At 42.5% G+C, this 27,301-nt stretch overlaps 1 protein-coding gene and 1 pseudogene across 4 annotated transcripts in view; both read right to left on the reverse strand.

The window, feature by feature from the left end:
* Window positions 1-27,301, reverse strand: part of ARHGEF3 (Rho guanine nucleotide exchange factor 3) — a 310,231-nt gene that overhangs the window by 142,302 nt on the left and 140,628 nt on the right. The gene's annotated exons all lie outside the window — the stretch shown is intronic.
* Window positions 1-27,301, reverse strand: part of LOC149748292 (oxysterol-binding protein-related protein 9 pseudogene) — a 31,305-nt pseudogene continuing 4,004 nt past the window's right edge.

The raw sequence follows: 27,301 nt of genomic DNA on the forward strand, positions 1-27,301 counted from the left end.
AACAAACGATAAAACAAAGTTCAAATGTAAACAAGGATTATGGCTTTAAGGAAAGAAAAAAATGCCATCAAATAGCACATGTTATCCTTATCATTTCTACCATGTTATGCAAAACCTTTAACCAAGCTATGTAAATGAATAGTTCTAAGAAAGCCTAAGAAATTACGGGAAACTATTAAGCTCTAGGATAATTGGTTTGCATTATTGTTCTTATTCATACTGCTACAGTTTGTTTCTCTTTAAATTTCCTTTTTTTATTTTTCTAAATGTCTCTGTATATCAAGGCTTAGAAATTTAGACACAAAGTTCAGATTTTTTTTAACTTGGAAGAAGAGATTAGACTGGAAAGAAAATCTAATTCACTTAAAGATATTCCATTTTTAGAGCTGCTTTGTACTTGGGTAATTTAAATTTGTTCTAATCGTCCAGGGTGCTGATGTAATCACAGAACCAGAATGCTGGAAAGAACCTTAGACATCTTCTCCAACCTTCCTTAGACATCTTCTCCAACCTTCCTATGTTCTAGCCATAAACACCAAGATTCAGAAAAGTCATTATTTGAACTGAAGAAAATTATATTTGAAATGAACTTATGACCAAGGAAGTCAATGAGGTTGGGTATGGAAAATACATTATCCTCTTTATAAAAAGAAAAGAAACTCCATCCACAGACACAATAAAGCTCTTCAAAGATACATTTACCTCTCTTCTATATCCCCAGCTTAATCAATCAGGCAAGTATTTCTCGAGTCCCTAAATTTGTGACTTGCTAAAGCTACCAAAGGACCAGAATTACTGGTATGAGGTTACAGTGGAATCCAGAGATATCTGGAGTCTTCAACCCCCAAAGAAGTCCACCCTCTCCTCCAAGAGGATGATGAGTGTGAACACAGGCAGAGACTGGGAAGCAGCCAGAGCTGTCCTTGTCTGTCTCACTAGAATTGTTCTATTATTTCTTCACATCAACAAAAATTTGTTGAGCATCTGTTATGTGCTAAGTCCTGTGTTTGCTCCCAGGAATGCCAAGATCAGCAACTTCCACAGTTAAGGAACTCACATTCATGTAGGAGACACAGACTCTGATGTGATTATAATGCAGTAAGATCCAGTTATCCTAGGGAAAGTCACTTCACTTGTCTGAGTCACCCTTTCTCAACTCTAAGGTGGAAGTGATAACATTAGCTTTTATTCTCTGAGGGGGAGGAGTAAATACAGTAATGCATTTTAGAACTTAGCAGAGTGCCTGGTACATAGCAGGTGCTCAGAATGTGGGTTGGAGGACTCTGGAGGCACAGTGAGGGAGTAATTAGTTTGGTCTTAGTGGGATCTGGGGATATCTTCTTAGAGGAGAAGGCATTTGAATAGGTCTGAAGGATGAATAAGAGTTTGTCAGACACAGATGTGGAGGAGATTGGGGCCTCTTTTTCTGTCATCAGCTACATAGACATTTAAAATCCCAAAGGTGAACATGGTTCTATCCAGAGTATGGAATGCTAGATCCTATATATTATTCCACTTGAGCAGTGTAACAGTTTAGAGATCCAATGCCAGGAGCCAAGATCCTCAATCAGCCATTCTGAGACAGTGTCCAAGAATCTTCATTAACAAGTTCACCATGTGATTTTTAGGGAGTCAAATACTCTGCTCAGGGGCTCTGGGATGAGAAGATGCTGAGAGCTGCTTGCCATTTTTGAGGATGCTTCATGTTTGTGTAGGGACATGACCCATACTGACTCATCATCCAGTTACAATTAAAAGCAGCACTGTGCTGTCTCTGAAGCCAAGTCACTGGCTTATATTTATAGGGTGACTTTTGGAGGCATGTATGGCAAGGGATGGTTTCTATTCTACGGATAAATAAACTGAGGTCAGAAGAGATAAGCAATCTGTTCCAAGTTACATGGCTACAGTGTAACACTCTGAATCCAGGATTCTAATTCCTAGGACAAAACCCTTTACACACACACACACACACACACACACACACACACACACACACACAGACATACACCATTTAAAGCATGCTTGGCAAATAGGTTACAACTCATTGGACATCCGGAAATGTCTGGTAGCATATGCCTGGAGTGCTGTACTGAGAAGGATTCCACAGCATAGCAAATGAGAGAAAGCTCCCATCAATTAGTAACATGTGCTGGGGTAGAAAAGTGGGGAACAGCTGCGTTGGTGACCTGCCGTCCGGGATAACCTGTACTCTTTCCTGAGTCTGGCTTCTCTTGCCTTAAGAGGCTCCAGAATTATACCTGGCATCTTGGAAAATTCCATGAGAGGGCAGAGGCTCTGGGATGTTACGTGTAAAGTGGAAATAACGCCCACCAGGTCCGGCTGTCCTGAGGATCATAGATGATGTGTATATGGCACCTGGAATGAGGGCTGGCACATAGTAGGGGCACAATAAATGGTGGCTCCCATTACATATTACCCAAACTGTAAGCTATAAAGATGAAAACCGCTACCTGGTATTGTCAGATTATGGAATTTTATGAGGCTACAATTCCATTTCGAGCGCTCAATGATTTTGCCAACATGACATGTTAATAGTAGCCTGTTACCCCAAGAGGCCCATGCTGGTGAAGGAAAGGGGACACTAAGAGAGGCTCTTTCCCTCACGGGCACTCAGCTCTCTTGAGACCAACTCAATACATCACCCAGGGCTTGAATGCAGCCTCCTAAGCACTAACCCCAGATGTTTCCAGGCACTCCAAGTGTCAAATCCAGAAGACAAAAGTCCTCTAGTGGCCTTTTAAATTAAACCACAGCCAGTTAATCTGGGATAGAATGATCTCCTTAAGAAACCCACATATTTTGTAAAATATAATCTGCATGGATTATCAAAGTGGATTTTCTTTTCAATTCCCATTACATCGGGTGGTGACTGATCATGGTCAGCAACACAGAAGGAGCCTGAAGTTTAAACTTTGGGCCCAGGCAAACATTTCACAGTGTCACTTAGTTTTTGCTCTTTCGCTCTATGTTTACCGAGCACCTCTGATGTGCAGGGCCCTGCTCTGGGTCCCGGGATCCAGCACTGAACAAGCCAGGCATGCTCCCTGCCCTCTAATTGGGAATAAAAAGAAAACAAAATAATTACAGATTGTGATCTCTGCTGTGAATGAGTCAGATAATATGCTGAGACAGAGACTAGCAGGGGAGACCCGCTTTACAGAGATAATTTAATTTTTTGTTTTCTGGTTTTTGGTTGACCTTCTAATGAGATGTAAGCACATGAAGGCAGGATATAGTCTGTCATGATCACATTCCCAGAACCCAGTACAGTACCTGGTGCCTAGCCAACTCCCCCAGAAGAGTATTTCTTGATTTTTGTTGTTGTTGATGTTGATGCCCTTGGCCCTGCTCCCTCTTTTTTTATTTTTTATTTATTTATTTATTTTTGGTGGTACGCAGGTCTCTCACTGCTGTGGCCTCTCCTGTGGCGGAGCACAGGCTCAACGGCCATGGCTCACGGGCCCAGCCGCTCCGCGGCATGTGGGATCTTCCCAGACCGGGGCACGAACCCATGTCCCCTGCATCGGCAGGTGGACTCTCAACCACTGCGCCACCAGGGAAGCCCCCTGCTCCCTTTAAGAAGCTTGTCTTCCTTACCAATTAGCCAACTTCAGAGAGGGGGGCACAGGGAGAAGGAATGGAGGAAACCAAACAGGCACCCATTCTGCCAGCCCAGCACAGCCCTTCCTCTGTACATCAGAAGCCATGGACAGATGACCTGGGGGAGTTCCTAGACAGGAAGGACACTGTGTGTGAAACACCTGCATTTACACACTTGGTTTCATGGGTTCTCAGCCTATTTGAAGACCCACAGACCCACCATGTTATTCTTGTCAAATTTACTGAAGTGAATGCACAGTCCACTTCCCTTTCAACCATGAAAAACAAAGCGCCGTGGGTGAGCTCAGTGACTGTGCTGTAGTCTGGGCTCTCTGATTTGGGCACATAACTTTAAACCCAAGTGCCCAGTGCTGAGCAGTAGGTCAATGAATAATTTCTGAATGAGTGACTAAAAAAAGAATAAATAAAGGAGGCCAGTGTTCTTGAGGTGACACCCTCCCCTTCCGCTAACCACCTGGCTGCCAAAATTAAATCAAAACCTCAAAAGCAAAGATCACTGAAGGCTGAAATTCTTCAACCTCAAATTTCCTTGGAGACTCAAAACATACAAGTTCAAGCTACGATTTTTGCTTTTCAAATAAGAGAGTTTTTCCTTACCAGCAGGGGAATTTATTTTCCTTAAAATACATAGACACGTTAAAAAACGATTACAGCTGTTCAGACATTGGTCCAAGTGGGATACTGGTGATTTCCACTCCTCCTATGAGAAGGAATGTCTGTTCAAGGGTGAGGCACACTCATGACTAGGCAGCAGCCATGCACTGCCCTGAACAACAAACAGCATTAGCACTCAGTCTCTGTGCTTTAGGAGCAAGGAATCCAGGATTTAATACCTCGACTGAAATGAAACAGCCTGCTGAACCAAACCATAAATGAACTTAATGGGCACCTGAACCCTTTGTCTGAACACCTATCTGAGGCAGGGGGGAAAGGCAGTTACAGAGGGGAATGTATGGGAACAAAGGGTGTGAGTGTACCATCTGATTCCTTAGCCCCGTGGGTTTAATATTTGATGGAGACACTTTCTAGAAGTGCTTAGGTGCTGGAAAAACCTTCTCATGCTTCTTGGATCAAAAAACAACCAGGAGGCTCTTTGTTAATTTGCAACAGGGCAAAGTCTTCTGTATATGTGGATATGAGTTCTGATGGAGATACAGGTATCTCTGGATGGATGAGGTGGACTCTGTCTGAGACTCATTACTGGTGACACCATGCACTTTCACAATGCATCATTGTTCTCCAGGCCACTCTATGACTATCTCCTTTTAGGCTTGCCTACCTCCTGATAGCGCAAGGCAGACATGTAAATCTCATCAGTGGGACTTCCCTGGTGGTACAGTGGTTAAGAATCTACTTGCCAATGCAGGGGACATGGGTCCGATCCCTGGTCCGGGAAGATCCCACATGCCGTGAAGCAACTAAGCCCGCACACCACAAGTATTGAGCCTGTGCTCTAGAGCCCATGAGCCACAACTACTGAAGCCCGTTCTCTGCAAAAAGAGAACCCACCGCAATGAGAAGCCCACGCACCACAACAAAGAGTAGCCCTGGCTCACTGCAACTAGAGAAAGCCTGCGAGCAGCAATGAAGACCCTATGCAGACAAAAATAAAAAATTAAATTTAAAAATAAATAAATCTCATTAGTAAATGGTCCGGGAACAATTACTTTTTCTGTGGTTCTGGGTAAGGTTTTCTGCAAAGAGAACTGACCCTACCTGTCCTCAGCTGATGGATTTGCAGAAGAGCTGGCCCTGGGTCCAAACCTATCCTTATTCCTACTAGGCTCAGGTTCCATTCCCTCTAGACCTAAATCTTGGGATCCTTTGAGTTTGTTTTGTTTTGTTTTGTTTTTTTGCGGTACGCGGGCCTCTCACTGTTGTGGTCTCTCCCGTTGCGGAGCGTAGACTCCGGATGCGCAGGCTCAGCAGCCATGGCTCACGGGCCCAGCTGCTCCATGGCATGCGGGATCCTCCCGGACCGGGGCACGAACCGGTGTCCCCTGCATCGGCAGGCGGACGCTCAACCACTGCGCCACCAGGGAAGCCCTCCTTTGAGGTTTTGAGTCTTAGAATCAAAGGAGAATCACCTTCCAATATACAGGTGGAGGGAAGTGGATGCTGGAACTGGGTGTCTGCTATGAGTCAAGCACTGTGCTCACTGTTTAAAGGATTGTTCCTTTTTAGCTTCTCCTTAGCCCAGCCTAAGTAAGCGTGGTGGTGTTCATTTGTACAGAGAAGAACACTGAAGCCTAGGAAGGCTTTAGTGACTTGCTCACGGTCACAAAATCACTAAATGCTGGAGAGGGAAGTTTTCTCTACGCCAGCCTGGTTCCTGGTTCCCTGGAATCCCACTGATCCTCCTGCCATCCAGTGCTATTTCTTTTTTAACATTGTTTTAAAACAAAGTGTGTTTTACTTAAATTAATATAATAAATAGTATAAAATAAATTTAAATATTTATTTAAAACAATGTGTGTCTTACAATATAAAAAGGCTCACAAGGCATTTACTACATACCTCAAAGAAATAAAGAGCTTAAACGAGACAGACCTGAGTTCAGAATCCAGCTCGATCATTTCTCCTTGGTGTGACCTTGGGCAAGTTGCTCTCTATCCCTTCATTCACTCACAAATATTTATCTAGGATCTACTACGTGCCAGGCAGGTTCCAGGTGTGTGAGATATGTAAGTGTCTATAAAATATTTCTGTAAACTTTGATTTCTTCATCATAGGGTTATTTGAAGGATTAAAGCAGAAAAAATATTTAGAACAGGGCTGGGCATATGGCAAGAGATAAAAAAATGATAATTATTATTGCTACCGTGGTTATTACCATAATTACTATTACTACTATTGTCATTGCTGCTTTGTAGTTATGTTGAGAGGCAGGCAAGGGGCGGGGGTGGTATTAGAGATGGGGGATCCTGCAGGATGATGGATAAGAGACTTGGGATGCAGCCTCCTCTAGCTACCCACATCACACAGGGTTATAAATGGATGCTCTCTGGATACCTTCAGTCACGTTTGCAGTGTGTTGTTCCCACTTCTGAAACAAAGACAGGGCAAGTGCAAGGCCTGACTTAATTTTAAATGGCTGAGATTGAATTGATTAGTGTCGGAACAGCCCTGTGATTTAATCACAGGGCTTTTCTATTTAATAACCAAGTGACCAGAGCAGCAAAAATGCACTGATGGAGAGAGTGCAGCTCCTGACTTGACAGCAAATGGCCCCTGATTAGTCATTTGTAATTATTAAATTCAAACCAGATCTCAAACCTTTCTGATTTATCTCTTTGCTGGCAAACAGCTTTGGTGGTTTCAGAGGCTTTGATGAGGCCTTTCATCTGCGCCTTCTTTAGGGAGACATTAGCAAAAGGATTTTGTGTTCTTGTACTTGCCCTTAGCTGGAACTTGGCTCACTAAACTCATGCTCGAGCAGGGAGAGGATCCACATTTCATCTCTCCTCTGTCTCAGCTTCAGGGCTGAGTAAGAGAATTGAGAGGGACCCCCTACTCCACTTTTAACACCTTAGTTTTAAAATATCCTCCCTTTTCCAGCATCCAGGAACCATGATCCTTTTTTCTAGACTCTTCGATGTGCTTACAGGGTAGAAAACCTGAAAATCATGGTGTTCTCTGAGCTGCTGGTAAATAAATCTTAACTAACATAATATGCAATTTTGTGCTCAGATGCCATTAACTGTGGTTTAAAGATGCTAGCTGGGCTCTAAGGTTATATTTTTGGGTTCACGTCCTCGTCATGCCTCTTATTTGTGATAGAAACGTAAGCGCATCACTTCGCCTCTCTGAACCTCAGTTTCCTTGTCTATATGATAACTAAGGTTATCGTGAGAGTTAAATAGATCACAATGCCTGGCACACAGTAACATCTCAGTATTAGCTGTCACTAGTAGTAGCAGCAATAACAGCAGTAACGGCAAGTGAGAGCAGGGAAAAGAACATGGAGAAAATTCCTCTAATGTATAAAAGTTACCCATTAACTTGATTTTGGCAGATCAGGAAAAGCCCCAATGATTGCTTTTGGCCACAGAACACCTGGCCTTTAGCCTGTTGGGAAGCAGAGGTGAGGTCACCTTGGCCAAGGAAAGGTCTCTGTCTCCCATGGGAAGGAAAAGATGCTCAACCAGGCAGGTGAGAGGCTGGGGAGACCCAGCCAGCCTGCCAGTGCCACCACCAGCCCTGAAATCAACAGCAGCCAGATTCACTCTCATCCCACAAACATTTACAAACCACTTTTCCCTCTAAAACACTCAAGGCCAGGAGAGCAGTAGAGAAGACAGAAAACTTGTCTGTCCAGGGCAGAGCACTGGCAAGTAGATTTTCCAGAATGATTGCTCCAGAAAAACTCCATTATGGGCAGTCATCTAAAGTGGGAAAGGGGGCTCATCTTCACAAAGGTTTTCAACAGTGGAATTTGACAAGAAGCACAAAATCTAATTAAACAGAGCACTTTTTTTCTAATAATTACTATTAATTACTTTACATTGTTTTCTTCTCAGGTGCACTGAACTGGATTAATCACAATTCTTGGTTCATAACACACTATTATCACTGTGCTTCCCTGGCCCTCCTTTATTTGCTAATTCACTTATTTTTACCAGCATAATGAACTCTTATTTATTAAAATTATTCCCATACAGAACTGTCTGAGGCCCTTATCAACAAATATATTACCCATATAGTTTAGGGAATGTCCACATAATTGCTTAATTTCTAAGGAATTACTCCATGTAACCAAACAACTTAGATGGTCCAACTGGACAATTCAGATTCAAATGTGTTTATTGCCCATGATAATATGGGGAGCCTGATTTTACAAGGAGAGTTCTTAGTTCTTCACTCATGTTTGGCTGGGTTTAAAACAACGATCTATTAGGAATCCACTGTATGCTGAGTGCTTTCCGTATATTATACCTAATCCTTACAGCTTGGACAAAGAAGTTATTACACACGAGGAAACTGAGGCTTAAAGAGCTTAAATGACTTGATTAAAACTGCTCTGTGAGTGGTTGAACAAAGCCAGGATTTGATATCATATCCAGCTAATTGTGTAGCTGATACTGCTGGCCCACATCGCCTGAGCAGTCACCATTCCCTGGCATGCTTTGGCTTTCCACAGGCCAGAAACGCTTGGGTATTAGTGTCACCAGGAGCAGCCCTCAACCCGTGATGAACTGGAGTTGGTAGGGAAACACCCCAGCTTCCTAAAGCTTGAGGGGATAACTCAACTCGGAGGTACAGTCTCTCAGCCTTGACTACGCATTGGAATCACCAGGGGAGTTTAAAATGCTCCGGGGTCCTGACTCCTGCTATCCAGGGATTCTGAACAACAGGAGTTCCGGAAGCTCCCCAGGTGAGTCTATTGTGCAGCAAAGTTTGAGAATCGCTGCCACACAGTCTCCTAGAAGTCCTCAGCAGGATTGAGCCCCAGTTGCCCACAGAGCTAACCTGTTCATGATCACACGCTGTAGCGGCTTCCTTCCCTTCCCTGTTTCTTCTCTTGCCCACTCTCTCACCAGTGCTTCTGGGGATCACCTCCCAAATAAACTACTCGCACTTGTATCTGGGTCTGCTTCTGGGGCACTGAACCTAAGACAAGCTGAACGTGGCTCTGTGCTTCTAAAACTAGCAGTGTACTAGAAGGCAGGTAAAGCCACAGAATAAAAATGGTCCATCAACTTGACTTCGTGGGAAGCCATGCAAGCCATTATTTGTATATTTTAAGAAGAATGTAATGTCAATTTACATGGGTGTTTAAAGATAAGGCTGGGAAGAAATTTAAAGTTGAACGACCTTCACATTGACTGTCCCTCGTGAAAGACACAGAAAGGGCTGAGTCGGCTTCCTCTCTGATCAGAGGTTGGGAAGAGTCCAGGAGCCAGAGAGAGTCACAGCTTCTACTTCTCCAGGCTTCGCTTCACAGTCTATCCACACACTCCTCCAGCAGAAAGGAGTCTCAACAAGACTAATAGGAGGCTTTTGTCATTTGGTTACTAATCAGAGACCAAATGCTTTAAGCACAAGCCCTCAGGGCTAACAAGAGCAGACAATGTTACTTTTTTGCATCTCTATTCACCAGGTGAGGTTCATCCTTGCATGGAGAGATTAGACCTGCAGACTGTAAATTAAGGTGAGAAACAACAACTTAAATAGGGATTTAATTAGAGTTTTAAGATGGAAGGTTGGTTTGATTTTTTTTGATCTCCTTGACTGGGTGGGAACATCGGTACTGCTGGAGACTTGTATCAAGAGCCTTAGAGGTGTCAAGGCAGAACGTCATCATCATTTAACCTGTCCCTAGATACTGCAGGCAGAAGGATTAGGCTATATAACCACAGAAAACTTTCTGGAAGATACTCTGACAATATCTATCAGTAAAATAGTTGGTAGGAATAACGGTGGGATATACTTTCACCAAGATCCACACACAAGGATGTTTACTGTAGCACTGTTTATAAGTAGCAAAATACTGGAAACAAAATGTCACCAAAAGAAACTGGTTGAACAAAACTATGGTCCATCCATATAACATGAAATACTATACAATTAGAAAGAATAGTGTAGAGCTACACAATGTATGGAAGGTCCTCCAGGATATATTGAGTAATAGTAATAATAATAATAATAAAATTGTATGCACAGCACGTTTCCTACTGTGTCAAATTCTTAAAATTAGAAGAGGAAAATACATACATATCTGTATCTATCTATTTACATATACATCCATCCATCCCGATTGTATGAATCAAATTTCTTTCTGTAAGGAAGCACATGTAGTGTTCATTGGAGACAGAGCCTGGGGTAGGAGGAAGGAGACTATCACTTTTTTTTTTTTTTGCGGTACGAGGGCCTCTCACTGTTGTGGCCTCTCCCGTTGTGGAGCACAGGCTCCGGACGCGCAGGCTCACGGGCCCAGCCGCTCCGCGGCATGTGGGATCCTCCCAGACCGGGGCATGAACCCGTGTCCCCTGCATCGGCAAGCGGACTCCCAACCACTGCGCCACCAGGGAAGCCCACTATCACTTTTTATTTGGTGCTATCATATACTTATATACCCTAAGCATGTGTACACACACACACACACACACACACACACACACACACACACACACCATTATAGGCTATCTAGGTACTGGGACAACTGCCTTTTTATTTAGTGGCTGTTATTTCCTTCTTTATATCTCTGTACTAAAGAAAGAAGGCACACCTAAAGTTTTTTAAAATAGATGCATATAGGTAGATTGGAATTGGAGGCATCAGAATGAATTCATGGTTATACATACACACATATTCGTGCAATGACACCCTAGTAGCAATGAACACACCAAGTGCCCAGATCTTGGTTTCAAAGTACCAGTCTCCACTAAAAGGACCCAGAGCTCTTTGGAGAAGAGGCTGATTTTAGGGCTGGAGTAGGGAAAATACAAGATGAGCCTGGAACATGTTGATGTATCAAAAGTAATGAAGTACTCTAAGAATGATGGATGAGGCACCAACTTATAGGGCTCTCACTAGCCAAAACAGAGATCCATGACCCCATAATATAAATAAATATAATATATATGATTTAAATAAATGAATAAATAAATGGTGAAGGGACACCTCTTCTGTATAGAACACTAATAAACATAGAAGGGATAATGGAGTTAAAAAATCATCGATGGATGCTAAACTAGTGGGTTAACATTTCATGAGGGATAGGACTCTTCCACAGTTTCAATTTCCTTGTAATTTAAAAAGGGAAAATTTGTAACTTTACAACAGAGAAATTTAGAAAATGCCACCTGAACTAAGTAACCAAAGCTAATGTCACCAATACTGGTACAAACTGATACCGTGTATCCTCTGATGTGATACACAGAGAAAGACACCATATCACTTCTGTCATATTCCTGTGAAAAATGCACAGCTTAAAAAAAGTATTCTTCCATCACTCCAGATATTTTTTTTAAATGCATAATCCGAAGACAGTCATGGAGAAACATCTAATAAACCCACATAGAGGGAAACTGTACAACCTAACCAGTTTCTACTCTTCAAAACTGTCAAAATCAAGAAACACCAAAAAGGCCTGGGGAACTGTTCCAGATTAAAGGAGGCAAAAGAATATGTGACAATAAATGCAATGCATGATCCTGAACTGGACTCTAGACCAGGAATAACAACAGCTATAAAATACATTATTGTGACAGTTGACAAACTTTAAAAATGAATGGTGGAGGCTTCCCTCATGGTGCAGTGGTTAAGAATCCGCCTGCCAATACAGGGGACACGGGTTCGTGCCCTGGTCCGGGAAGATCCCACATGCCGCAGAGCAACTAAGCCTGTGTGCCACAACTACTGAGCCTGCGCTCTAGAGCCCGCAAGCCACAACTACTGAGCCCAAGCGCCACAACTACTGAAGCCTGCGTGCCTAGAGCCTGTGCTCCACAAGAGAAGCCATCTCAATGAGAAGCCCACGCACTGCAACAAAGAGTAGCCCCTGCTTGCCGTAACTAGAGAAAGCCCACATGCAGCAACGAAGACCCAACACAGCCAAAAATAAAATAAATAAATAAATTTAAAAAAAAAGAATGGTGGAGGAGTTAATATATTTTGTCAATGTTACATTTTCTGCTTCTGATAATTATACTGTGTGAGGATGCTCTTGTTCTTACACTGAAGTATTTGGGGCTAAAGGGGTGTAATGTCTGCAATTCATTCTCAAATAGGAAGAAAAATAATTTACATTTATATGTTAAATATATATATTCTATATCTCTATCTATCTTTAACTATCCATATCTATCTATCTATTTATCTATCTACTGAGAGGCTGATACACAGAGACACAGAGAAAGCAAATGTAAACAATCAGTGAAGGTGGGTAAAGAGTATTCAGAAGTATCTTATCTTAGACTTGCAACTCTTCTATAAGTTTGAAATAATACTAAGTTGCCAACAGTAAAATAAGTTCACAAATAAGCTGCACACTCTCACCACTCTTCAAGAAAAAGACAAGCCCATAGACACTCATTCCTCTTCAGGGCATCTGATATCTACCGGTTGCCCAACTCCAGGGGGCCTTAGGCCCTCAGGGCTCAGCTCTGCAGGATCTGCTAACCCTTGGTGCCTGCAGGCTCCGGGATCCTACAAGGGAGTGAGTCTGCCCAGGCACTTCAGCAGAACTTGGTTGGGTATTAGCTGGGACACAATTCCTTAGGCCTGAGAACAATATAATTTAAGGCTTGTTTGATCAAAATAGCTCTCTTCCAAACAAAACTGGAAATTCTCACAAGAGGCTCTTTATTTTTAAAGATGCTTCTCTCAGTAGAAAGAAACAGCTAAAAGGAAAATAACTGTGTAATAGGTAATACCCCTCCCCTCAAAACAATCTACTTGAATATGCCAACAATGTATCTTAATGTAGTTCCTCAGAATGTGGCCTCTGGAAGGACTGGACCTCTCTCCTTGTCCAACTAGAGTTCATTTGCACAAAGGAGGCCACCAGTTTTCAGACTAGTCTTGACTAACTTGAGAAAATGCTCCCGGCAATAGTCTGCAGAGAAGCTGTCAGAACAATAACGTGAAAGCCAGTTGCCGTTTCTGATGTGGTGTCTGGAAAGATGTCAACTGTGATTAGAGGGACATTTTCCTTCTGCAGCTGTCTCTGAAAGTGGAGGAGGGCCTCATCACAACCCCAAATTATAGGAGAGAGGTAAAGGGCCGCCAAACACCAGGGACATGCAGGTATTCAGGGAATCCTTCCTTCAGCAGCACTATCATGTCCTGTCAAGTTTTGAGTGAAAAAGCAAAAGTTGTGATAAGCCACAAGTGGGCTGCAGGGAGGGGGAAAGGACTTTGTGCTAAATTTTCTAATCCTGAATTTTTGCTTCAAAGCCCATCCCAATCACTTTTATCCTGACGTCTGAAACTGAGATCTGGATTTTGCAGAATCAAAGCATATTCATCCAGCATTTAATCCATTTCCCAGGAAATCAGTGTTTTACTAAGAGTAGAATTCTTTCATGTCCAGATCTTTCCTGGGCACTTCTAAGGCCTAATCCAGCACACAGAAAAAGCTCAACAAATGTTTGTTGACTGACACACATGAACAAATGAATCCCAAATAGTGAATATAAAACTGTAGAATTTCTTTTCAGAAAGACTAAAACACCAAGATGTGCCATCCATAAAATTCCATTTTTGACTCTGGGACCCACAGTATTTCTCATTTCTTGGCAACAGAAATCCAGGGACTTCCCTGGTGGTCCAGTGGCTAAGACTTCACGCTCCCAACGCAGGGTGCCTGGGTTCGATCCCTGGTCAGAGGACTAGATCCCGCATGCATGCTGCAACTAAGAGTTCTCATGCCGCAGCTAAAGATCCCACATGCCACAACTGAGACCTGGAGCAGCATGCATGCATGCATGAATAAATAAATAAATAATCCAGGAACAACAAGAGACTCAGATGAATGAATTTCACTCTATAGTTTCATTCATTCAACAAGTATTTTATTGAGTACCTATTAGGTGCCAGGCACTGTGCAAGCTGCTGTAGATACACTGGTTAACAAAAAAGATATGGTCCCTGCCCTCAGAGGGGACAGAGATGATAAAACAATAAGCAAATAAAAAAGCTAGTTTTAGGGTGTACTAAGTGTTATGAAGAAAGTAGACCAGGGTAATATGAAAGCCTATGAAAGGTGGGGAGGGGTGAAACTACCAGAGAGAGAGGTCAGGGAAGCTTCTCAGAGGAGGAACATTTGAGATGACACCTAAGTGATGGGATGGAGCCAACCAAGCAAAGATGGGGATAGGTGGGGAGTTAGAGCTCCTAAAGGCCCCTCATCATTAAAGGTTCAAGTTCTCTCCTTCCACACACAGTCCCTAATGCCTGTTCTGATTGGCCAATGTCCATGGATGTGTGCTGGTTCCATACCTGGTGCCTGTTCTGATTGGCCAGCGTCCATGAACATGATTATTTATGTGGAAGAACATCATCTCCTATTAATAAGAGAACTGTACTGAGGCAATTTTCTTTCATGTTCATGAGAACTGTACTGAGGCAATTTTCTTTCTCAGTTTATTTGAAGAGAAATTAAGGGTGAATAATTTTACTCATCTTTGTGTTATTGTTAGTCATGAACACGGTCCTGAATTTCTCAAGACTTGTTAGTGTCTGTAAGACCCTATGCAAAGTCAGGTCTGGTCTACGTTTTTTTTTAAAGGTTGGAAAAATTACTTTATGAAGCCTTAAGAAGCACTGAGTATAATTAAACTGTAGTCCAGAGTTAGATACAATTTAATATAGTTCAATTCCAAAATAAAAGTTATTGTAGGTGAGACCACGAAATTTCCTAACATGTGATTTTAATACGTTGCGCTAAATTTTCTAAAACAACTCAGAGGAACCAATATTTACAGTAGATGGAGTATTTATGAAAACTCTGGCATCACCTATATTATATACATGTATATATGTGAATATATATAGAGAGAGAGAACCCAAGATTATATGAACTAGGAAACATATGTTGTATATTTCAACAGCAATGCTAGAGTGCAGAATTTGAGACTAGGATTTATAACATGGGATTTGGAAAAGGAGCAGACATCTTGTTTTCAAAACCTGAAGTTTCTCTCAAGACCCAAGTCAACATTGTAACTGCCACAGAACAGGAAAAAGGGAAGCTTTTCTCGCTTCAATTGTTCATCTGCATCAGAAAGTCCAGGAGACAGGAACCACTGCAATAAGAAGGGCGTGAATAGGTTCTCCCAAAGGAAGACTGTTACTTCATTATGCCTCCTGCCCTGGTCACCAGGAGCAAACTTTGCATTTCCCAACCTAATGCTTGGCAGCACCAAGACGTTTCAGTAATGGTTCATCATAAACCCTGCATTCTCCATCTTCATGAAATCACCTTGTCTCCCATTGAATTTCCTTTCCCTTCCTTTCTTGGGCTTCTGCTCTTTGTCTTTCTTTAAGTCTATGCTTGGCTTCAGTTGCTGCATCAATGTCTCTGATTTTTAAGTTGAAAGTGACATCCTTCCAAAGGCAGTGGGTTTCGTACTCATTCTGATCTTCCAACTTCCTCACTTTCTTCTTGATTATAGGCAACTTCTTGGTATCTACAAAAACTACATTTTCCCCTGTTGAGTATTTTGCATACAGTACACCATTCCATTCCCCTTCAATTGAGCAGAAAGACTTCTTGTCATTTGGAGAAAAAATCTCAGCAGTAATTCTGTGCTTCTTGCCCCCATAGAAAGGTTTAGTGTGCTAGATGATATTGGCACTTTAGCCAGTTTTGGAACAATTAATATTGCATTCTCCACCTAGTTCCACCTAGGGCACTGTAAGGAGAGACCTTCCATAACCACTGGGGAATGTGAGAATGTAATGTTCATCAGGGTCTAGACACGAGACACAGCCCTGTCCTATGTTGTGCACCCCAATTGACATCCCAAGGAATTGTGATTTGGTCCAGATATGAGCACTGAATTGTATCTTCTTGTTAAAACACTCAGCATAAAAGGCTGAAACTGGTGGATCATGGTTATGCTATTCTTGGAAACCCAGGGAATTGGTCCTTCTGAAACTAGCTCCACATTCTCTTTAGTATCATTGGTAATGTCCAGTGATACTGAAGGATCTCACCCAAAATGGGGTTGTACGGCCTTTTGGCAACCGATCCTTTCCTTCCTGCGTGAAAGGCTGAGAGGTACCATTTTACAACCTGAACCATTCAGTCTCTGGCATCCTTCTGGTCACTAATACTCACAACAAGGTCCGGATGTGCAAAAAAGTCTGCATACATTTCTAAAAGAGATCTTCTTTCAAGAGTAAATGTTGGAAGAACTACTTTAGTAAGATCCATTCCAAGCCTAACCTGTGACAACAAAAGCATGATAACACTCTTGTGCTTTTCCACCAACCCTGCCTCCCCTTCATCATCTCTATCATCATGTGAATAGAAAAGGTCAGCATCACTTGTTCCATTGGACATGGAAGAATTAACTGATTCTGTGGTATCCGGGCACTTTAGACTATTTCCTGAGCTGCTGTGTGTCAAGACTGAGGCAGAACCAGAGGAATCTATTAAGTGCTGTGGGGATGAGCCACTCTGATGGAATTCATCCGCATCATAGAATTCATCTTCACTGCTAGAATAAGAGAACTCTGGGACTGTGTTTGGAGACAAGCTGGCATGGCTTGGAGAAGTGAGACTGCTTCTAGGTGGTGAGTGCCCACTGCCTGTACTGTTTGGTGTTGGAGGCTGATGATGTCCCAAGATAGTAGCTAATACAGGTCCAACTGGTAGAGAAGATGGACGCTGCCCTGACTTACACAACTGAGTGGGTTCTGGAGGTAAGACAGTCTGGGAGGGCATTGTGTTGATCACAGGTTCCAAGGGACTAGGTTGATATATTGCATCCATAGGATTAATAGTACTTTTAGTAATCTGCAGCAACACAATGCAGTGTTTAATTGATTCTACCATGCTATTTGCTGTCTCTTTGAGAGTTTCAATTTTCTTTCTCTGTTCATCGTCTTTGCAGTTTTGAAGTTTGTCATCAAAAAGCTTTAACTGTTCTATCAAGATCTGTAGGTAAGCATCAGCCTCTGTAAGTTTCTTATCAAAGTCTTAGACACTAGGAACAAATCCTGAATCCAAACCTCCGCAAGTAGCCGTCAAGCCAAGGCCCCCACCCTCTGTGCCTCCAGGGAAGGGAGCCGAGGGCTGCTTCTGGGCACCCCCTCTTCTACCCCCTCTGCTGGATCACGAGGCTGATGCCTGGTCTACTTCTCGTCTCTAACCTCATTCCCTTTGCTCTGCGCTCCAACCTCCCATAATCCCAATTCCTCTTTCCCCTTGTTTCCTCTGCCTGGAACCCTCTTTCCTACCCCTTTTCTCTCAGCCAACTCCTCCTCATCCTTCAGATATCAGCTTGACATCCAAGACAGCTCCAAACCACATTAAATCTCCCAGTTATGGCCTCTCAGCCTCATGTGCCTCCTCTTTGTTGTACTAACCCTATTAAAATGTTACCCTTGGGGCTTCCCTGGTGGCGCAGTGGTTGAGAGTCCGCCTGCCGATGCAGGGGACGCGGGTTCGTGCCCCGGTCCAGGAAGATCCCACATGCCGTGGAGTGGCTGGGCCCGTGAGCCATGGTCGCTGAGCCTGTGTGTCCGGAGCCTGTGCTCCGCAACGGGAGAGGCCGCAACAGTGAGAGGCCCATGTACCGCAAAAAAAAAAAAAAAAAAAAAGTTACCCTTTACATGTGTGATAACTTGGTTAATGTCTGTCTCCTCCCTCAAGCTAAGTTCAAAGAATGCGGAAACCAGATCAAGTTCACTTACTGTGATACTTCTAGCGCATTCTGTTATGTGGGCACATAGAGTATAAAGCTTTGTGGTCACCATCTTGAAACTCTTAACTTTTTAAACAAGGGACCTGAATTTTCATTTTTCACTGGCCCCTGCAAATTACGTAGCCGGTCTTGGGAAGGAAAGAATGTATAGGGGCTCTTCTGTGATGAATACTCATCCTGAAGCCACCATCCCTAAAAACCCAAAGCAAGTTTGACTACCAAGCATTGATTTGTTCAAATATTAAACAAATATTTATTGGACGTTATGTGCCCACATAGTGGAGCCCTGCTGAGTGCAGAGCTCTGTCCATGAAGGTGGCCCTCTTCCTGCCTTCCTCTTGGACTTCGTGATCCCATGCCAATTAAAGATGCTTCTGACTTCTTGTGGGATATATCTCACCCTAGACTTCACCACTCTCTGAACAATCTGTTGATAGGTTTCACAGGACAGGACCTCCTTGGCACGGGCCCAACCCTGAAGATAAGAAGCACTTTCCCCATTAGAACTTCAGTCCTGCCTTCAACCTGCCAATAAGACTCAGGCCAAAACAGAAACTTCATCTTGCAGAAGTACTTTTTTAATCTCCCTAATTTTAAAGGCCTGGTTCACCTCAGGATATTGTAAAAGGTTTGCCAGAAAGTGGCTCTCTGAGTTTGGCAACACTTGCCTGCTGCGTTTTAGCCTGGGCTCATCACTGATGCATCAACAAACATTTACTTTCAGTAGCCACAGACTGACAGTGCTGCTCTACTCACTGGATATCTCAGATTGACAAACAATGGACAAATGCCACACAGTAAATTAAATTTACAGGCAAGTTTGGAAACACTAAGTTTGTTAGCAAATGGTAATACCATATTGAAAGAGGAACAGCAAAAATGGAAAACGATGTTACTCATCAGAACAGAGTATCACCAATATGTTAGGGAAAATGGCAGAGAGAGCTGAACACCAAGAATTTCAATATATTTTTGAACTTTAAAGAAAGAAAAGTGATGTTGCTTTACACCATTTGGATATATATCTTGGGGTACTGTTTCCCAAAGGATCAGTCTGGTACCTTGTGGCTTGTAAGATCATTTTAGGCAGTATGCTTACCAGCTGCCTTGGTTTGGGCTCCCCCCAAAGCAGATCCTGGGTAAAGATTTAGGTATAAGCTGTTTACGTGGGAGGTGATCCCAGGAAGAACTGGTGGGGAGTGGGGAAAGTGAGGTGGCCAAAGGAGGGAGGCCACAAAAAGTTGTAAAGCCACCAGGTTACAGCTGTGGGCAGCCGGAGTAAAACCCATTGGGGCACCCCCTGAGAGACTGTGTAAGACACACCTCATAATTTTCCACTAAGGGGTGGGGAGGTGGAAGTATTTAATCCACCAACTCCTGCCTCTCACTGATGGGGAGGGGCCGCTCGGGACGTTAACCCCCTTGGCTGGAAACCCCTGCAAGTTGAAGGAGACAGGAAGTCATAAATGGGTCTAGGGGACTCTGGAGGTGATTTCTAGAGTGAGCCTAGGCAATATGAGTGGGGCATTGGGAGAGTCTGCTCTGACAGGCTTTACCCAGCAGCAGATCACGTAGGAAAGTTATCATGTTTTTAATTCACTGTCCATTCTCAGTCCATCAGACTGGGGCTACCTCACCTTTAACACCCACCCAGTGCTTACCAGCCTCAATCTTTCCCTCTCTCCAGGGTGCGAAGAGACTCGGGCAACAGCATCTAGCTAGAATTTAGTTACTCTGTTTTGTGGGTATCTATTTATCTTAATACCTATATTCAAATTTGGGCCAGCATACCGGTTTTACATTATAATAATACAACCTTTCCATTAAAGATAACTATAAGGGAAAAACTGTCGGTCTGTAGAAAACTATTAAGTGTTTTACAATGTTAAGGGGCTATGGTAAAAGATGATTCATAAATGAGTGAGGTTTAGGAAACACTCTCTTTGTGGAAACTCCCTCTCATAACTGTCACACAAAGTAACTGGCCCACGATCTTGCTGCTCCTGACAAGTACAGAAAAAGTGACACTCTGTTGCCCTCTTCCCTGGAATGAGTGAAAAGAGACTCCTACCCCCCCCACCCCCCCCAACACATGCCCATCCTTTCTGGAGAAGATCTGTAGCCCTCCATCTGCCCAGTCATGGATTAAAAATGAAATTTGTATCTAACAGGTCTAACTTTAGCCACAGGAAACAGGAGCACTTGGGGGACCCGAAGGGTTAGCCAAGCTTTGTTAAAGGATGGGCACATTATCTTCTCTGAACCTTCTTCCTTCCCCTTTTTGGGAGGGGAGGGGTGGAGGCTAAGCTTTGGGGAGTGATCGGGAAGTGAGGCCTGTTGGATCTGTTTCCTGGTCAGCTGTGTGGGGGGTCTCACTGTTGTCACTGTCTGCCTCTCAAACTTACGCTACATATCATTAGGACCAAGTGACGCCCACTTTAGAGTATACTATAAAAAATATTTTGATGATGAAAATCACTCAAATGAGGAATTAAAAAACCCTCTATGTTGAAAATGTCTGGACACCTTGACCACAAATATGAAATGCTTCTGTGAAGAAAAGAAAGTTTAAACCTAAGTAGTTTTGAAAACTTACATTTGTATATATTTTCTAGCTTACTTATTACCATGTGCACAATTTATAGGTCTGCTTTATAAATTTTCATCAGAAGTTGCCAGATCACAAGTGTTGTTACTCTCTGATCTGATGCATAAGTAGCAAAACAGAGAACAATTATCCAGTGGTTACCTATTTTTTAAGGTCACCGAACTAACTGTATGACCTTAGGCATTTCACATTCCTGCTCTGGATCTCAGTTTCGTTATCTGTAAGATGAGGGCATTGGACCAGGTGACCTCCAAAGTTTCCTTCTAACATTGTATGCGTGTATGACAACACGTAGCCAAGGAGATTGCTGGGTAAGGGGTGGGGGGAATGAGAATGGCAGAGATTGGGAAACACTTTCTAGAAGTAAATATGATATTCTGTTTTTGCCTCAAAGTCACAGATGGCAATAATCATAGCTGTAAATTATGGTTTTGAAACACAATGTCTGTGTCCAGATTCCAGCACAGCCCAGAGCACTACACAAAGAAGGTGATCCACCAATGTGTGTTGAATGCGTGGACAAAGGCACCTTCCCTGAATATCTTTTGAGGACTGAAGGCTAATGCCCGATTATTTACAACAGCCAAGATATAGAAACAACCTAAGGGCCCATCAATGGATGAGTGGATCAAGAAGATGTGTGTGTGTGTGTGTGTGTGTGTGTGTCTGTGTGTGCAGTTAAAATAACAAGATGCCATTTCACATCCATCCATCAGATTGGCAAAATTAAAAGCCTGACAATACTAAGGGTTGGAGAAATGAGGATTCTCATCCAAGGCTACAGGGAGAGTTACAGACTGGAGAGTAACTTGACAGCTTCCAGTCAAGCTGAGGATAGGCATGTTTTCCTGCCCAGCAACCCACTTTTAAGGACATAGTCTAGCGTAATTCTTGCAGGTGGTGGGCACTTGGAGGCCTGTACTTGAGGGACGCTCAGGATGTTTGTAACAGCAAAAGACTGGACATAACGGAAATATCTTGTGGTACGTAGATGGAGTATAGGACATGCACCAACATTTCCATCAGTGAAAACCCATCCATCAATCAGGTTCCTCCTCTCACACATACCTGCCCAGACCATTACATTGTGCTTGGATATGCAAAACACACATCAGCTCCAACACTGCTAGTTCATGCCTCCCACCTGACTCATGTTTGGATAGCTGCATTTGTTTCCCTATAGTTTATTTTGATCCAACCAGAATTACAAGCACACAGGGCCTCCTTGCTTCTAGACTAGTGGTTCTCAAAATTTTTGGTCTCAGGACCCCTTTATACTTTTAAAAACTATTGAGGGCCCCAAGAGCTTTTGTTTATGTTGGTTATATCAATATTTGCAGTATTAGAAAATAAAATTAAGAATTAAAAACTTTCTTTCTTTTAAAAAGTAATGAGTGTATTATTACTTCTTAATCTAATTATCACATTTTAATGAAAATTAACTATATTTTCCAAAACAGAAAACGTAGGGAGAAAAGCAGCATTGCTTCATACTTTTATAACTCTCTTTAATGGCTGGCTGCACAGAAGACAGCTGGATTCACATATCTGCTTCTGTAATGAATCTGTTGTGGTGTGTTATTTTGGTTGATGCATACGAAGAAAATCTGTTCTGTAGTTACGTAGTTAGTACTTTCTAGGTCTCAGGAACTCCTTGGATCACACTTTAGAACCACTGTTTTAAATCACCCTACATTCTGCCAAAAGTTGTCTTTCACACAAACACAATCATGTCATTTCCCGCTTCCCTCAAAGCGTGAATGGCTGCCTATGGCTCATAAAGTTAAGTCCGAATTCTGCACAAAAACCCTTCCCATTTAGCCAATCTCGCGTCTGTCCAAACTCCATTACTGCTCTACTTTATATACTGGTACTCTACCCACCTCCGGGTACACATGCATGCCTGTCCTGTTCTGCTTGTTCATGCCTCTGAGCCTCAGCTTTCCTCCTGCTAAGACTCCTGTGTATCTCTTGTAACCCTGTCCAAAGGTCACCTCCTCTAGAAAGCCTTCTCTGATTCACCCTTCCCTTGGAGTTTACTTTTTTGTGTTTTAAATACTTATTTTTTGAATAAGTAATTGAAGTGCATTGGATTAAATTCCAAAAGGGTATGCTGTACAATAGTAAGTAGACTTCTTTCCCACATCCATCCCTTCCTCTCCCAGAAGGCAACCATTGTGATTGGTTCCTTCTACATTTTTCCAGAGCTGCTCTAGACGTAAATAGGCTAGTCATTTCTTTTACCCAAATGGCATCATACTATATGCACTGCTCTACACTTGCTTAACATTATAGCTTGGACATCAAATTAAAATTGGCCTCATTTTTTCAATAGTTGAAAATTACATTTTTAAAATGTACTATAGCTTATTTATTCAGCCCCCCCCATTAACTGGATACGTATGTGGTTTCCAATCTTTTGCTGCAGCAAATATCCTTCTATAGAAATCAACTACACATGTGAGAGACTCTGTGACATTAATATCCAGGAGTGAAACTGCTGAGTCCAAGGGAATGTATATTTGTAAGTTTGATAAACATTGTCAAATTGTCCTCTATAAAGGCTGTTCTAATTTATACTCCCACTGCCATGCATGAGAGGTCCTATTACCCTTGCCAAGCAGCGTTATCCAACTTTTCAATCTCCGTCAATGTGGTAGATGAAAAATGATACCTTGGTTAAGTTTAAATTGATATTTTTCTAACAAGATCAAATCTCTAGAGCTATGCTATCCAGTATGGTAGCCACTAGATACATGTGGCTGTTTAAATTTAAATTTTAATTAATTAAAATTAAATAACATTTAAAACTCAGCTCCTCAGCTGCACTAGCCTCATGTGAAGTGCTCACTAGTCATCTGTGGCTAGTGGCCTCTGTGTGAGACAGTGCAGATACAAAACATTAGTATCACCGTAAAAAGTTCTACTGGACGGTGCTGCTCTACTGCACTGTCCAATGGCTACCATGAGCACACACGTGGGTACTGAGCACATGAAATGTGGCTAATCTGAAGTGAGATGTGCTCTAAGTAGATAATACACACTGGATTTCAAAGACTTATTATGAAAAAAAGAATGTAAAATGTCTCCATAATAATTTTTTATGTTGATTATATGTTGAAATGCTAATATTTTGATATACTGGGTTAAATAAATCATTAAATTAATTTCATCTCTTTTTACCTCTTTTTTTCTTCTTTTTTTTCTTTTTACCTCTTTTAATGTGGCTATTAGGAAATTTAAATGTACACATGTGTCTCACATTCTGTTTCTATTGGACAATGCTGCTCCAGAGGGCACAGTGTGCTCTTAAGACCTGGATTTTAGCATTTTTCCTTTTACACAGAAATAAGTGTAGCTACTATTGCTATAAAGAAAAACAGACTCATTGGAATCTCTTTTTCCTCCTAGCCCTTCCCTGCCCCATGCAGACAGGGTGGGCGACAAAAGGAGAAAGGGCGGCAATGATCTTGATGACGAACAATCAGCCCTGAAACAAACCAGTACACTTCCCACCTGGGCGGCCACTGGCAGGAACCAGTGGCATCGCTGACCCCGAGCAGGGCCTGATTTCCTGGTGGCTGTTCAAACAATGTACCAGAGAACAAAGTGCCTTCAAATCTAAGAATAGAAGAATGGCTCCAAATAAGATTTCCAGGACTCTGCGGGAACAAATTCCTCCCCTGCACCGACCCTAACCCACCTTCCGCCCCTTGGCTTGACCTGGCCCCTTGGCTTGACCTGGCCCCTTGGCCTGACAAATGTCCTGTCCCAGCCCCAAACCCCCTGCATTCTCAGCAGTCTGTACACACAGACTGAGGGACAGAGTGGAAAGGGGAGACCCAGAGAAAGAGGTGGGTGGCAAGGGCTCTGCCCTAAAGGGCTGACGTGACAATGGTTCTATGGTTGAGACATGGCATATATGTTTCCGCCATCTGTGTCTTTAGCTTTGGCTATGAAGGTCAAGAAAACAGTTTTCACCCTTGGATGGGCACTGGCAAAGAGGGATGGGTGGACCAGTTTGTGCCCTGGCACTGACGTCTTTTTGCCTGTGAGACAGGGTTTTGTTAGTAGGAAAGAAACACGAATGGCAGTTAGGTATAAACAGTCCATGATAGTTGCCACCATGATTAAAGAATACTATCTATTGTAGTAAACTCAAACTATATCTAGGTAGAATTTTTTTTAATGTTCAATTACCTTTTATTCTACTAAATAAACCAGTTTTAACATTTCAGTGTATATTCTTTCAGACTACAAAATTGTGTATGTTACATACAATGATATAAACATGCTGTTTTATCACGTTTCATCTCACTCAAAAATAAATACAGTTCTTCCATGTTAAGAAAAAAAAAACAGAAAGAAAACAGTTTTGCAACATGATCCTTCAACTTGATAGATCAGAACATTTTCTATCCAGGTACTGAGGGAATGAGACCTAATTGTATCTGAGCACAAGTCATCTGCTTGGAGGAAAACATTATTTTATTACCATTACCATCATCATCATGGTCATCATCATCATTAGCTGTGTGCCTTTGAACAAGTGAAATAACCTCTCTGGGTCTCAGTTGTATCATCTATAAAATATATGAGCTTTCCTATCTCATCCAGTCAGAAAGTTCTGTGACTCTATGCACATGCAAATGAACTATCACCGACACCTTCATTCTCACTCTCCCGCTGCTTTAAAACACACTCATTGGCCACATCTTCTTTATCCGATGAGTGTCTTTTAAAGCAGCTAGAGAATGAGAATGAAGGTGTCGGTGATGGTTCATTTGCATGTGCGTAGAGTCACAGAACTTTCTGACTGGATGAGATAGGAAAGCTCATATATTTTATAGATGATACAACTGAGACCCAGAGAGGTTATTTCACTTGTTCAAAGGCACACAGCTAATGATGATGATGATCATCGGATGAATGGATAAAGAAGATGTGGCACATATATACAATGGAATATTACTCAGCCATAAAAAGAAACGAAACTGAGCTATGTGTAGTGAGGTGGATAGACCTAGAGTCTGTCATACAGAGTGAAGTAAGTCAGGAAGAGAAAGACAAATACCGTATGCTAACACATATATATGGAATTTAAGAAAAAAAAATGTCATGAAGAACCTAGGGGTAAGACAGGAATAAAGACACAGACCTACTAGAGAACGGACTTGAGGATATGGGGAGGGGGAAGGGTGAGCTGTGACAAAGCGAGAGAGAGGCAGGACATATATACACTATTTTACCAAACATACGGTAGATAGCTAGTGGGAAGCAGCCGCATAGCACAGGGAGATCAGCTCGGTGCTTTGTGACCGCCTGGAGGGGTGGGATAGGGAGAGTGGGAGGGAGGGAGACGCAAGAGGGAAGAGATATGGGAACATATGTATATGTATAACTGATTCACTTTGTTATAAAGCAGAAACTAACACACCATTGTAAAGCAATTATAGCCCAATAAAGATGTAAAAAAAAGAAAAAAAGACACTCATTGGTCAACCAATATGAGTTAGACCCTGAGCCTGACACTGGCATACAAACATGGAAAAATGCTTCTTCCACTGGATGAAGTGTTTAAGAGATGGAAGGGAAGAGAAGAGGGTGGGGATGGAATGAATCATTAGAGCAGAGTTCTTTACCTGGGGCCAGGGGTCTGCACAGACATTTTAACTATGTGCAGTTTTCTAAAGAGAACATTCCAAGATGCATGTGACCTCAAGAAGGCAGGGGGCTAGTGATGTAAAGAAACTATGAGAGGCTAATGACCACACTAAATTCTTACTCCATGGTGGGTGCCTGAAGAGTTAGCACCCAAGACAGTGCACAAGGTGTACATGGGGATAAACACACAAGGGATTTGAACCGGAGCCTCTTTGGTGCAAAGCCCACCTCTTTCCCCTCACATCAGGGATAATCTGTTTACACATGCCTTCTCCCTGCTGCTGTGCCTTTACCAGTGCTCCCCTTGCTCACATCAGAAGATTACAAGCATTTAACAGGCCAAGACAGTATCCCACCTGTTTGACCTGGGATGACTGTACTTGCCCAAAGCTGGGGGGGGGGAATTTGAGGGGGAGAGTTAGGAGGAGAGAATGAGATAACCCATGTGAAACACTCATCACTAGTTAGCATCTCAAAGGTACTAGCAGATATTCATTCATAGAATATTTATTTAGGACCTAATACATGCCAGCCCTTAGGTTAGATGTTTTTATCATCTTCATCACTTATTAGTACCATATTTATCTCCCCCAACATGGCAGAGTACTCCACATAGTATTCACTCAATAAATGTAAGTTGAGTGAGTAAATAGTGATGATCTCTGTGGTATATTAATTTATTCTTCAGCAAACTTTTATGCCCTTCCCTGACCTCCATGGCTTGGTACTATGACTTGCTCTGGCCAGTGGAATATGGGTGGACAGGACAATGTACCAATTCTGAGCCTAGGCCTTAAGAGACATTACGTATTGCTGCTTGCTCCTCTGGGATCTTCTGACCTGCACAGGAGAAGAATATACACTTGGGTAGCTAAGGGACCTGAATGAGGCAGACCACGCAGCCAATCTGCACACCTGTGAGCATAAGAATAAATACTTGCTATTGTTTGCTACTGAGTTTGGGGTAGTTGTTACTCAGTGAAAGCTGACTGAGATATACTCCTTT

Source organism: Delphinapterus leucas, chromosome 10 (assembly GCF_059928025.1).
Source record: "Delphinapterus leucas isolate spDelLeu-1000000601 "Yukka" chromosome 10, BTC_Dleu_Yukka2, whole genome shotgun sequence".
Taxonomy (NCBI): domain Eukaryota; kingdom Metazoa; phylum Chordata; class Mammalia; order Artiodactyla; family Monodontidae; genus Delphinapterus; species Delphinapterus leucas.